A 10,935-nucleotide genomic window follows, 5' to 3' on the forward strand; every position below is an offset into this window, starting at 1 on the left:
GCGTGTTGCCCACACGCCCCACCTATCTGCATTCTCATCTGAGGATGACACGGCGGTCGGATGGCGCCGATGGGTCACTTGTGGCCTGAAGACGGAGTGTTTGTTTTGACGAGGCTAGCACTGACTTCGTGTTTAGCATCTGATGATGCCATTATGGCTCCGGTACGGCCATCATTGAAGACCAGTTAATTCTGGGTTAATGAATTTAAACGTGGTCGGACAAGCACCGGAAACGAAGCGAGTTCGGCCGTCCAATTGAGATCACCATTGTAGGAATCATTGACGAAAACCATGATATGGTAACGCAAGATCGCCGAATAAAAATTTGTGAGATTTCTGAGACTGGAAGCATCTCAACTGAGCGAGTGCATGATATCCTGCACAGAGAATTGGCTATGAAAAAAACTGTGTGTGAGGTCTCAGTCGGCCAAAAGTGCATTGGATAGAAAATTCCAGCACAATGTCCGGCGATATTTAATCGCACCGATTTGCGACTGTTGATGAAACCTGGATATATCACTCGCCACCAGATTCAAAACGACAGTCAAAACAATGGACAAAGGTTGATGAAAGAGCGCCGGAAAGGCCAAGAGGGAAAATTGGATCTTCTTATGCTTCATTTTTGGATCGTTTGAAACTTGCACTGGCTGAAAACAGGGCCAAGGATGGCAGGCAAAAAAGTGCTCTTTCACCAGCGTGATGAACTATCCTACACATCAGCGATAACAATGACGACAGTGCATGAGCTGGGCTCTGAATTGGTTTCTCATGCACTTTCTTCACCAAGCTTAGCCCCAAGTGAATTATTCATATTCCCTAACTTTAAACGATTGCTTGCTGGGAAGAAGCTTTCATCAAATATGAAACTGATAGTTGCGCTCAACGAGTATTTTGTAGAATCTGAGAGAACCTATTTATCAGATGGAGGATCGCTGGACCAAGTGCATATCCCTCAAATATGAACCGATTACGAAACAAACATTTTCCCCTGCTTTTTCTCCATACTTATCAAATCATTCTCGTAATTCGTCCCACTAGAATTTCATCCTGCAGATATTCTGTTAGCTTAGCGTGTCGAAGACGATCAATTTGACTTTAGGAAAGGTAAAGGCATCAGAGAGGCGGTTCTGACGTTGCAGTTGACAATGGAAGCAAAAAAATTAAACAAGTTTTCTTAAGATACTTTGATCTGGAAAAAGTGTCAGACAATGTAAAATGCCACAAGATGTTCATAATTCTGAGAAAAATGGGTTTAAGCCGTAAGAAAAGACGGACAGTATAGAATATATACAAGAACTAAGAGGGAACAATAAGAGTGCTAGACCAAGAACGAAGTGCTCAGGTTAAAATGGGTGCAAGACAGGAGCGTAGTGTTTCGAGACTACTGTTCAATGTGCACATCGAAGAAGCGATGACGGGAATAAAAGAAAAGTTCAAGACTGGTATTAAAATTCATGGTGAAAGGATATAAATGACGAAATTCGCTGATAACACTGCTATCCTCAATGGAAATGATGAATAATTACAGGATGTGCTGAAAGGAGTGAACAATCTAATGAGTACAGAATACGGAGTGAGAGTAAGGAGAAGAAAGACGAAAGCAACGAGAAGTTTCAGAAATGAGAATAGCGATAAACTTAAATCAGGATTGGTGACCACGAAGTAGATGGTTCAAATGGCTCTAAGCACTACGTGACTTAACAATTGAGGTCATCAGTCCCCTAGACTGAGAACTACTTAAACGTAATTAGGCTAAGGACATCAAACACATCCGTCTCCGAGGCAGGATTCGAACCTGCGACCGTAGCAGCGCGGTTCCGGAATGAAGTGTAGTGAAGTAGAAGTGGATAGTTCCTGTGAATTATTATGGGTGGAGGTTACACTAAACAACCGAACTAGGTTAATAATTGGCTCCTTTTACCGACCTCCCGACTCAGCAGCATTAGTGGCAGAACAACTGAGAGATAATTTGGAATACATTTCACATAAATTTTCTCAGTATGTTATAGTCTTAGGTGGAGATTTCAATTTACCAGATATAGACTGGGACACTCAGATGTTTAGGACGGGTGGTAGGGACAGAGCATCGAGTGACATTATACTGAGTGCACTATCCGAAAATTACCTCGAGCAATTAAACAGAGAACCGACTCGTGGAGATAACATCTTGGACCTACTGATAACAAACAGACCCGAACTTTTCGACTCTGTATGTACAGAACAGGGAATCAGTGATCATAAGGCCGTTGCAGCATCCCTGAATATGGAAGTTAATAGGAATATAAAAAAAGGGAGGAAGGTTTATCTGTTTAGCAAGAGTAATAGAAGGCAGATTTCAGACTACCTAACAGATCAAAACGAAAATTTCTGCTCCGACACTGACAATGTTGAGTGTTTATGGAAAAAGTTCAAGGCAATCGTAAAATGCGTTTTAGACAGGTACGTGCCGAGTAAAACTGTGAGGGACGGGAAAAACCCACCGTGGTACAACAACAAAGTTAGGAAGCTACTGCGAAAGCAAAGAGAGCTCCACTCCAAGTTTAAACGCAGCCAAAACCTCTCAGACAAACAGAAGCTAAACGATGTCAAAGTTAGCGTAAGGAGGGCTATGCGTGAAGCGTTCATTGAATTCGAAAGTAAAATTCTATGTACCGACTTGACAGAAAATCCTAGGAAGTTCTGGTCTTACGTTAAATCAGTAAGTGGCTCGAAACAGCATATCCAGACACTACGGGATGATGATGGCATTGAAACAGAGGATGACACGCGTAAAGCTGAAATACTAAACACCTTTTTCCAAAGCTGTTTCACAGAGGAAGACCGCACTGCAGTTCCTTCTCTAAATCCACGCACAAACGAAAAAATGGCTGACATCGAAATAAGTGTCCAAGGAATAGAAAAGCAACTGGAATCACTCAATAGAGGAAAGTCCACTGGACCTGACGGGATACCAATTCGATTCTACACAGAGTACGCGAAAGAACTTGCCCCCCTTCTAACAGCCGTGTACCGCAAGTCTCTAGAGGAACGGAGGGTTCCAAATGATTGGAAAAGAGCACAGATAGTCCCAGTCTTCAAGAAGGGTCGTCGAGCAGATGCGCAAAACTATAGACCTATATCTCTTACGTCGATCTCTTGTAGAATTTTAGAACATGTTCTTTGCTCGCGTATCATGTCATTTCTGGAAACCCAGAATCTACTATGTAGGAATCAACATGGATTCCGGAAACAGCGATCGTGTGAGACCCAACTCGCCTTATTTGTTCATGAGACCCAGAAAATATTAGATACAGGCTCCCAGGTAGATGCTATTTTTCTTGACTTCCGGAAGGCGTTCGATACAGTTCCGCACTGTCGCCTCATAAACAAAGTAAGAGCCTACGGAATATCAGACCAGCTGTGTGGCTGGATTGAAGAGTTTTTAGCAAACAGAACACAGCATGTTGTTATCAATGGAGAGACGTCTACAGACGTTAAAGTAACCTCTGGCGTGCCACAGGGGAGTGTTATGGGACCATTGCTTTTCACAATATATATAAATGACTTAGTAGATAGTGTCGGAAGTTCCATGCGGCTTTTCGCGGATGATGCTGTAGTATACAGAGAAGTTGCTGCATTAGAAAATTGTAGTGAAATACAGGAAGATCTGCAGCGGATAGGCACTTGGTGCAGGGAGTGGCAACTGACCCTTAACATAGACAAATGTAATGTATTGCGAATACATAGAAAGAAGAATCCTTCATTGTATGATTATATGATAGCGGAACAAACACTGGTAGCAGTTACTTCTGTAAAATATCTGGGAGTCTGCATACGGAACGATTTGAAGTGGAATGATCATATAAAATTAATTGTTGGTAAGGCGGGTACCAGGTTGAGATTCATTGGGAGAGTCCTTAGAAAATGTAGTCCATCAACAAAGGAGGTGGCTTACAAAACACTCGTTCGACCTATACTTGAGTATTGCTCATCAGTGTGGGATCCGTACCAGGTCGGGTTGACGGAGGAGATAGAGAAGATCCAAAGAAGAGCGGCGCGTTTCGTCACCGGGTTATTTGGTAACCGTGATAGCGTTACGGAGATGTTTAATAAACTCAAGTGGCAGACTCTGCAAGAGAGGCGCTCTGCATCGCGGTGTAGCTTGCTCGCCAGGTTTCGAGAGGGTGCGTTTCTGGATGAGGTATCGAATATATTGCTTCCCCCTACTTATACCTCCCGAGGAGATCACGAATGTAAAATTAGAGAGATTAGAGCGCGCACGGAGGCTTTCAGACAGTCGTTCTTCCCGCGAACCATACGCGACTGGAACAGGAAAGGGAGGTAATAACAGTGGCACGTAAAGTGCCCTCCGCCACACACCGTTGGGTGGCTTGCGGAGTATCAATGTAGATGTAGATGTAGATGAAGCGGCTAGAAACGCTGGGCCACAGCGGCCGGAAAAGTAGGTGAAGTGAAGGAATGCTGTTATCTAGGTAGCAAAGTAACCCATGACTGATGGAGCAAAATGGACATAAAAAGCGTACTTGGGCTGGCAAAAAAGGACATTCGTGGCCAAGAGAAGACTACTGGTATCAAACATAGGCCTTAATTTGAGGAAGAAAACTCTGAGAACGTACGTTTGGAGCACCGCAGTGTATGGTAGTGAATCAAGGACTGCGGGAAAACCAGAACAGAAGGAAACCGAAACCTCTGAGATGCCGTGCTGCTGAAGAACGTTGAAAATAAGGTGAACTGATAAGGTAAGGAATGAGGAGGTTTTCCGCAGACTCGCTCAAGAAAAGAATACGAGTATAGGGAAAATACTGACAAGAAGAAGAGACAGGATCGTAGGACGTTATATTAACAATGGCTGTGAGCACTATGGGACTCAAGATCTGTGGTCATCAGTCCCCTAGAACTTAGAACTACTTAAATCTAACTGACCTAAGGACATCACACACATCCAAGCCCGAGGCAGGATCCGAACCTGCGACCGTAGCGGTCACGCGGTTCCAGACTGAAGCGCCTAGAACCGCACGGCCACACCGGCTGGCTTATATTAACACATCAGGGATCAACTTCCACTGTACTAGAGGGAGTTGTACAGGGTAAAAACTGCAGAAGAAGGCAGAGATTAGAATACATTCAACAAATTATTTAGGATGTAAGTTGCAGGTCTTGGTTCCAGCCTGTGAGAGACGAACCAATTGAGACATTTCCAGACATTTCAGGAGTGCTAGTTGTGCAAGGTTCGCTGGAGAGCTTCTGTAAAGTTTGGACGGTAGGAGACGAGGTACCGGCAGAAGTAAAGCTTTGAGGACGGGGCGTGAGTCGTGCTTGGGTTGCTCAGATTGTTGAGTACTTGCCCGCGAAAGGCAAAGGCCTCGAGTTCGAGTCTCGGTCCGACGCACAGTTTTAGTCTACCAGGAAGTTTCAAATTGAGACATGTTTCGTATCGCCTACAGCAGCAATAGTGGTGACGCATGATGTATATGCGGCTTTGAAACTGTTCTTTCGTCTCAACTCATCTTCAGCTGAGTCCTAAACATCGTTGCAGGAGGCTTGGGGAGAATCCGTTCTTCCCTGTAGCACAGCATGAAGATGTTTAAATTGTTTTACCTGTGAAGACTATCAATTTCGAAGGAGGGTAGACCTAGTGCCCAAGTTACTGCTCAAGGAAGAAAACATCAGCAGGGTTGCTGTCATCGTGAGAAACGATCGACGAATGACCTTACGAACATTTTCTGAAGTACTGAAAATTGTGCTGTGTGCTACCCACATTATGGTGACAAAATCTAACATCTGTGCACGATGGGTTCCAAGACTGCTGATCCCCAAAGAAAAGGCCATTCGCATGCAGGTTTGCACTTTGTTGAAGTTGTTGTTAGAGGAAGATCTGGAGTTTCTTTCAAAGGTAATCAATGCTGATGAAACTTGGCTAAATAATTTTGATCCTGTGAGCAAATAGCAAAACTTGATGTAGAAATCTCCATCATCAACCGCCAAGAAAGCATAAGTAATTACTTTTACCCATCTCAATAATTAGACAATACCACGTGGATCTCCCAAAAAGATTCCAAGTTTGTATTAGGCAAGAAAGACCGCATATCGTGAAACAGGCTGGATGTTGTACCACAATGATGCAAGGCCGCTTACTGCAAATGTTGTTACTGAAAACTTGCAAAATGGATTGATTTATTTAAGAAAAAGACCTTCATAAATTGAGCAAGCCAGTGATGCGTTGTTCCATCTCTGGTCTCAAGCATGTAGTTATTAGGCTTGGTATTAATTGGCAGGCTTGTTGGATTTCCTCTTCGTGCCAAATCTTGACCAACTGGCGTATTTGATTTATTTTATTTATTTATTTATTGCCAAATTATAGACCTCTTACCAGATGTTTAAAACAGGTCATACATCTTATAATTTTCGTTTTTCATCTTTTTACAGTTTTCTTTTCTTTTTTATCTACAGCATTTACAAAGAATGATACTTTTCAAAATAACAACAATGTAAGGTTGAAATATAAATAAAATTTTGTTGTTTTTTAAGAATAATATAAAAAGAAGATAGGATACAGATTTGTTAGTACCATCACCGAATGTGACTGACGGTGAATACCTCGGAATGGTTTCTTCGAGCCATTGACCGCCAGTCACACACACACACGCACACACACACACACACACACACACACACACACACACACACACACACACACAAATTGTTATTAGTGGAGAAATGATGTTGCTTATTCTGTTTATTGCTAATACTATGTATTAACTACTTTAAGTGCCCATCCGTGTAAAGCATTTGGTGATTCCTTGGCTAGATCGCCAGCACCTTATGCTTATTTACTGTCACATGTCAGCTTCCTCCTCCAGTTCCTACTCATTGCCAAAAATTTCGCTGTCACTGTGGGTATCGCTGTCCCCCCTTTGCAGATTGTTGTTACGCTGCACATAGGCATGTATGTAATGTCGTGTCCGCATGTACTCTTCATGTGTTGTTTTTGAAATACTGTTTGCCAGTGCGTTTAATTGTGACCATTGTTCTTCGTCTCTTATTGCGGTGTATATATCTATGTCTGTATCTGTGTAGTCTAAGTGTAGTGTATGTCTATTGTTCGCGTATTGCCCGCAGAAAAAGACAGTGTGTTCTGGGGAACCTTCTTCCCCGCATGTGCATGTAGGTGTCTGCCTCAGACTCACCATACAGCGGCTGGGATCGATATGTCTCATTCTCAACCGCTCCCTTATGTCAGGGAGGAAGACGTGCAGTCTACGTCCCTTATCACTTGCATCCCACTCACCATGCCATGTATCCAAGCGCCAACTTGTAAGGTGACGTATCATCTCTATCGGCACACCGGTTATTGAGTGTACCTTATCTAGTCTCCCCACTTTGAACCATTACCTTGCAGCTCTGCATTTGATCGTGATATCTATGGGGCATATTCCGAGCACCCCACACAGTGCATCCGCATGTTTGATCGTCAGAATCCAGAGCTGGCTGGAGGGTCCTGCTCATACTGCTCCTAACGTTCTCGACTGGGGAGGCACCGAGCGCCATTACTGGCCAATGTGGGGTTTGGCAAGCACGGAGACAAGCAGTAGAATCTCACGCCGAGGGTGGGCGGCCGTTATCTTGCTGAAATGTAAGCCTAGGACGGCTTGCCAGGAGGAGAATATCGTCGACGTACCGCCGTGCTGCAAGGTTGCCGCCAAATGGGTCCTCCTGTGAAAAGGAATGGCACTCGAGACTTTCACTCCTAGATGTCAGTTCGTATGGTGAGCGACAGTCAGGTAGCTACCTCACTGCTGTCCAGAAAGTGTCCAGACCCGTCTTCACTGGTCATCGGGGCTTAATTCGAAGTGGGACTCATCACTGAAGACAGTTATACTCCAGTCAATTAGATTCCAGGACACAGATGTGTCTGGAGATGCCCTGGTCAGCGGTGGGGTACCAACCGGACAGTCGCCTGCCATAAGACCCGACAACCAGGAATAATGCTCTGCAGTGTCACTTCTTTTCATGGCAGGAATCCTTTGGTAGCCATCCGCTGCACCTTCACAGCACAGCGGTACGTCGACGACATTCAACGCCCTGTTTTGTTTACCTTTTTGGGAAGCCATCCTGGGCTTACATTTCAGCAAGACAATGCCTACCTGCACACGGCGAGATTCTTTACTGCTTTTTTTCATGCTTGCCTAACCCTACCTTGCCCAGCAAGGTCACCTGATATCACCCCAGCTGAGAATGTTTGGAGTGTTACAGGTACAGCCCTCGAACCAGCTCGGGATTTCGACGCTCTGACGGTTCAATTGGATAGAATTTGCTACCATATCCTTTAAGAGGACATCCAACAACTATACAAATCAGTGCCAAGCTGTACAACTGCTTGCATAGGGGCCAGACGTGGACCTACGCTTTATTGACTTGCTCAATTTGTTAAGTTCATTCTCTTCAATAAATGATTCAATTTTTCTGAAATTGTAATAACTCGTTTGTCTGTACATGTACATCACATCTACCGATATCCATCCCAATCGATAAATCCATTCTAATTTCGAAGTTTGGCTAATTGAGTTTTATCGATGAGGAGCTTTGCTTTATACTGGATTACGCTCCAAGGACAAATTTTAATACATCTAGTAGGGATTGAAACACTACTGGCCATTAAAATCGCAACAGTAGGACAGATATCAAAGAAGGAAATTTTACTTATTGAAGATGTGCAGTTTTGTACCACGACTATATTTTACTCAGAAAAATTTTCACGACAGAATTGTGTGTGGAATTTGATCGAACATTATCGTGTTATCAATCAAAAGGACTTCATCGAAACTTAAAAATAATAATAAATAATTATTATTTGTGTAATAATTTAATTATTTGTGTCAATAATATCTCAGACAATGTTAATCGAAAATAGACAATGCAAATCATCTTTGTTATCTGTGATAATCGTAGATCAAGGACGCTTCTTCTTCGTACCATTCAAGTGACTGGACGCGATTGATATAACACCAGGTCTGTAAGAAACTGTAATGTGTTGTTAATTAATATTTTCAAAATAGAGTTATTTTGGGTGTTAAATGATTTTTATTTATTTCAAAGTTTAATCCATTGTAATTCTCACCCTATGTGAGTGTTTATTTTTCCGCTCAGCTGCTAAGGAGCGCAGCCCTTAGCGTTAGTGATTTACAGCGCAGTTTTTTAGTAAATGGTAGAAAAGTAATAAGCAATTTTCATTGAGAATATTTTCAAATGTTAATGCATAGTGAGGCTAAAGCAAAATGATTTAGTATATATTATTCGTTTGTGCTGAAACAGGAAGCGACAATCGGTAAGAGATTGTCACATGTCAGCCTCCATCTTAGTAAAATATTGCAGCTGCAGTTCTCAATAGAAATCACTCACGAATGTTGTTGGTTATAAATATTTACTACAATAATTGTGCATTGGTGGCACAGAACCTACTTTGAAAAGATAATTTCTACTTAGATTGAATCTATAAATACAGTGCAGATAGCACTTTACGTTATAAAAATTCTTATCAGCTAATGTATGAAGGCTGATTATTTCGCACTGCTGTCATGAAATATTTTAACAGGGAAAATATGTCAGTGTTATGCGCTTGTAGTATTTTGTGATAAACTGTCCATTTTGCTAAAGAGAAACGCTTCCACCTCATATAACAGTAATGCTTTTGTGGTCTTCAGTCCAGAGACTTGTTTGATGCAGCTCTCCATGCTACTTTATTCTGTGCAAGCTTCTTCACCTCCCAGTACCTACTGAAACCTACATCTTTCTGAAACTGTTAGTGTATTCATCTCTTGGTCTCCCTCTACGATTTTTACGCTGACCCGCAATACTAAATTAGTGATCTCTTGATGCCTCAGAATATGTCCTACCAACCGATCCCGATAAAGTTGTGCCACCAATCTCTCTTCAGTTCTATTCAAGAGCTCCTCATTAGTAATGTGATCTATTCACCTAACCTTCAGCATTCTTCTGTAGAACCACATTTCGAAAGCTTCTATTCTCTTTTTGCTTAAACTATTTATCGTCCACGTTTCACTTCCATACATGGCTACATCCCATACAAATATTTTCAAAACCGACTTCCTGACACTTAAATCTATACTCGATGTTAACAAATTTCTCTTCTTCACAAACGCTTTCGTTGCCATTGCCAGTCTACATTTTATATCTTCTCTACTTCGACCATCATCAGTTATTTTGCTCCCCAAATAGCAAAACTCCTTTACTACTTTAAGTGTCTCATTTCCTAATCTAATTCATTCAGCATCACCCGACTGAATTCGACTACGTTCCATTATCCTCGTTTTGCTTTTGTTGATGTTCATCTTATATCCTCCTTTCGAGACACTGTCCATTCCGCTCAGCTGCTCTTCCAGGTCCTTTGCTGTCTCTGACAGAATTAAAATGTCATCGGTGAACCTCGAAGTTTTAATTTATTCTCCATGGATTTTAAATCCTACTTCAAATTTTTCTTTTGTTTCCTTTACTGCTTGTTCAATACACAGATTGAATAACATCGGAGATAGGCTACAACCCTGTGTCAATCCCTTCCCAACCACTGATTCCCTTTCATGGCCCCTCGACTCATGTAATTGCCATCTGGTTTCTGTACAAATTGTAAATAGCCTTTCGCTCCCTGTATTTTATCCCTGCCACCTTCAGAATTTGATAGAGAGTATCCCAGTCCACATTGTCAAAAGCTTTCTCTAAGACTACAAATGCTAGAAACGTAGGTTTGCCTTTCCTTAATCTATTTTCTAAGATAAGTCGTAGGGTCAGTATTGCCTCACGTGTTCCAACATTTCTACGGAATCCAAACTGATCTTGCACGACGTCGGCTTCTACCAGTTTTTACATTCGTCTGTAAAGAATTCGTGCTGGTATTTTGCAGCGTGGCTTAATAAACTGATA

Source organism: Schistocerca serialis, chromosome 7 (genome assembly GCF_023864345.2).
Source record: "Schistocerca serialis cubense isolate TAMUIC-IGC-003099 chromosome 7, iqSchSeri2.2, whole genome shotgun sequence".
NCBI lineage: Eukaryota > Metazoa > Arthropoda > Insecta > Orthoptera > Acrididae > Schistocerca > Schistocerca serialis.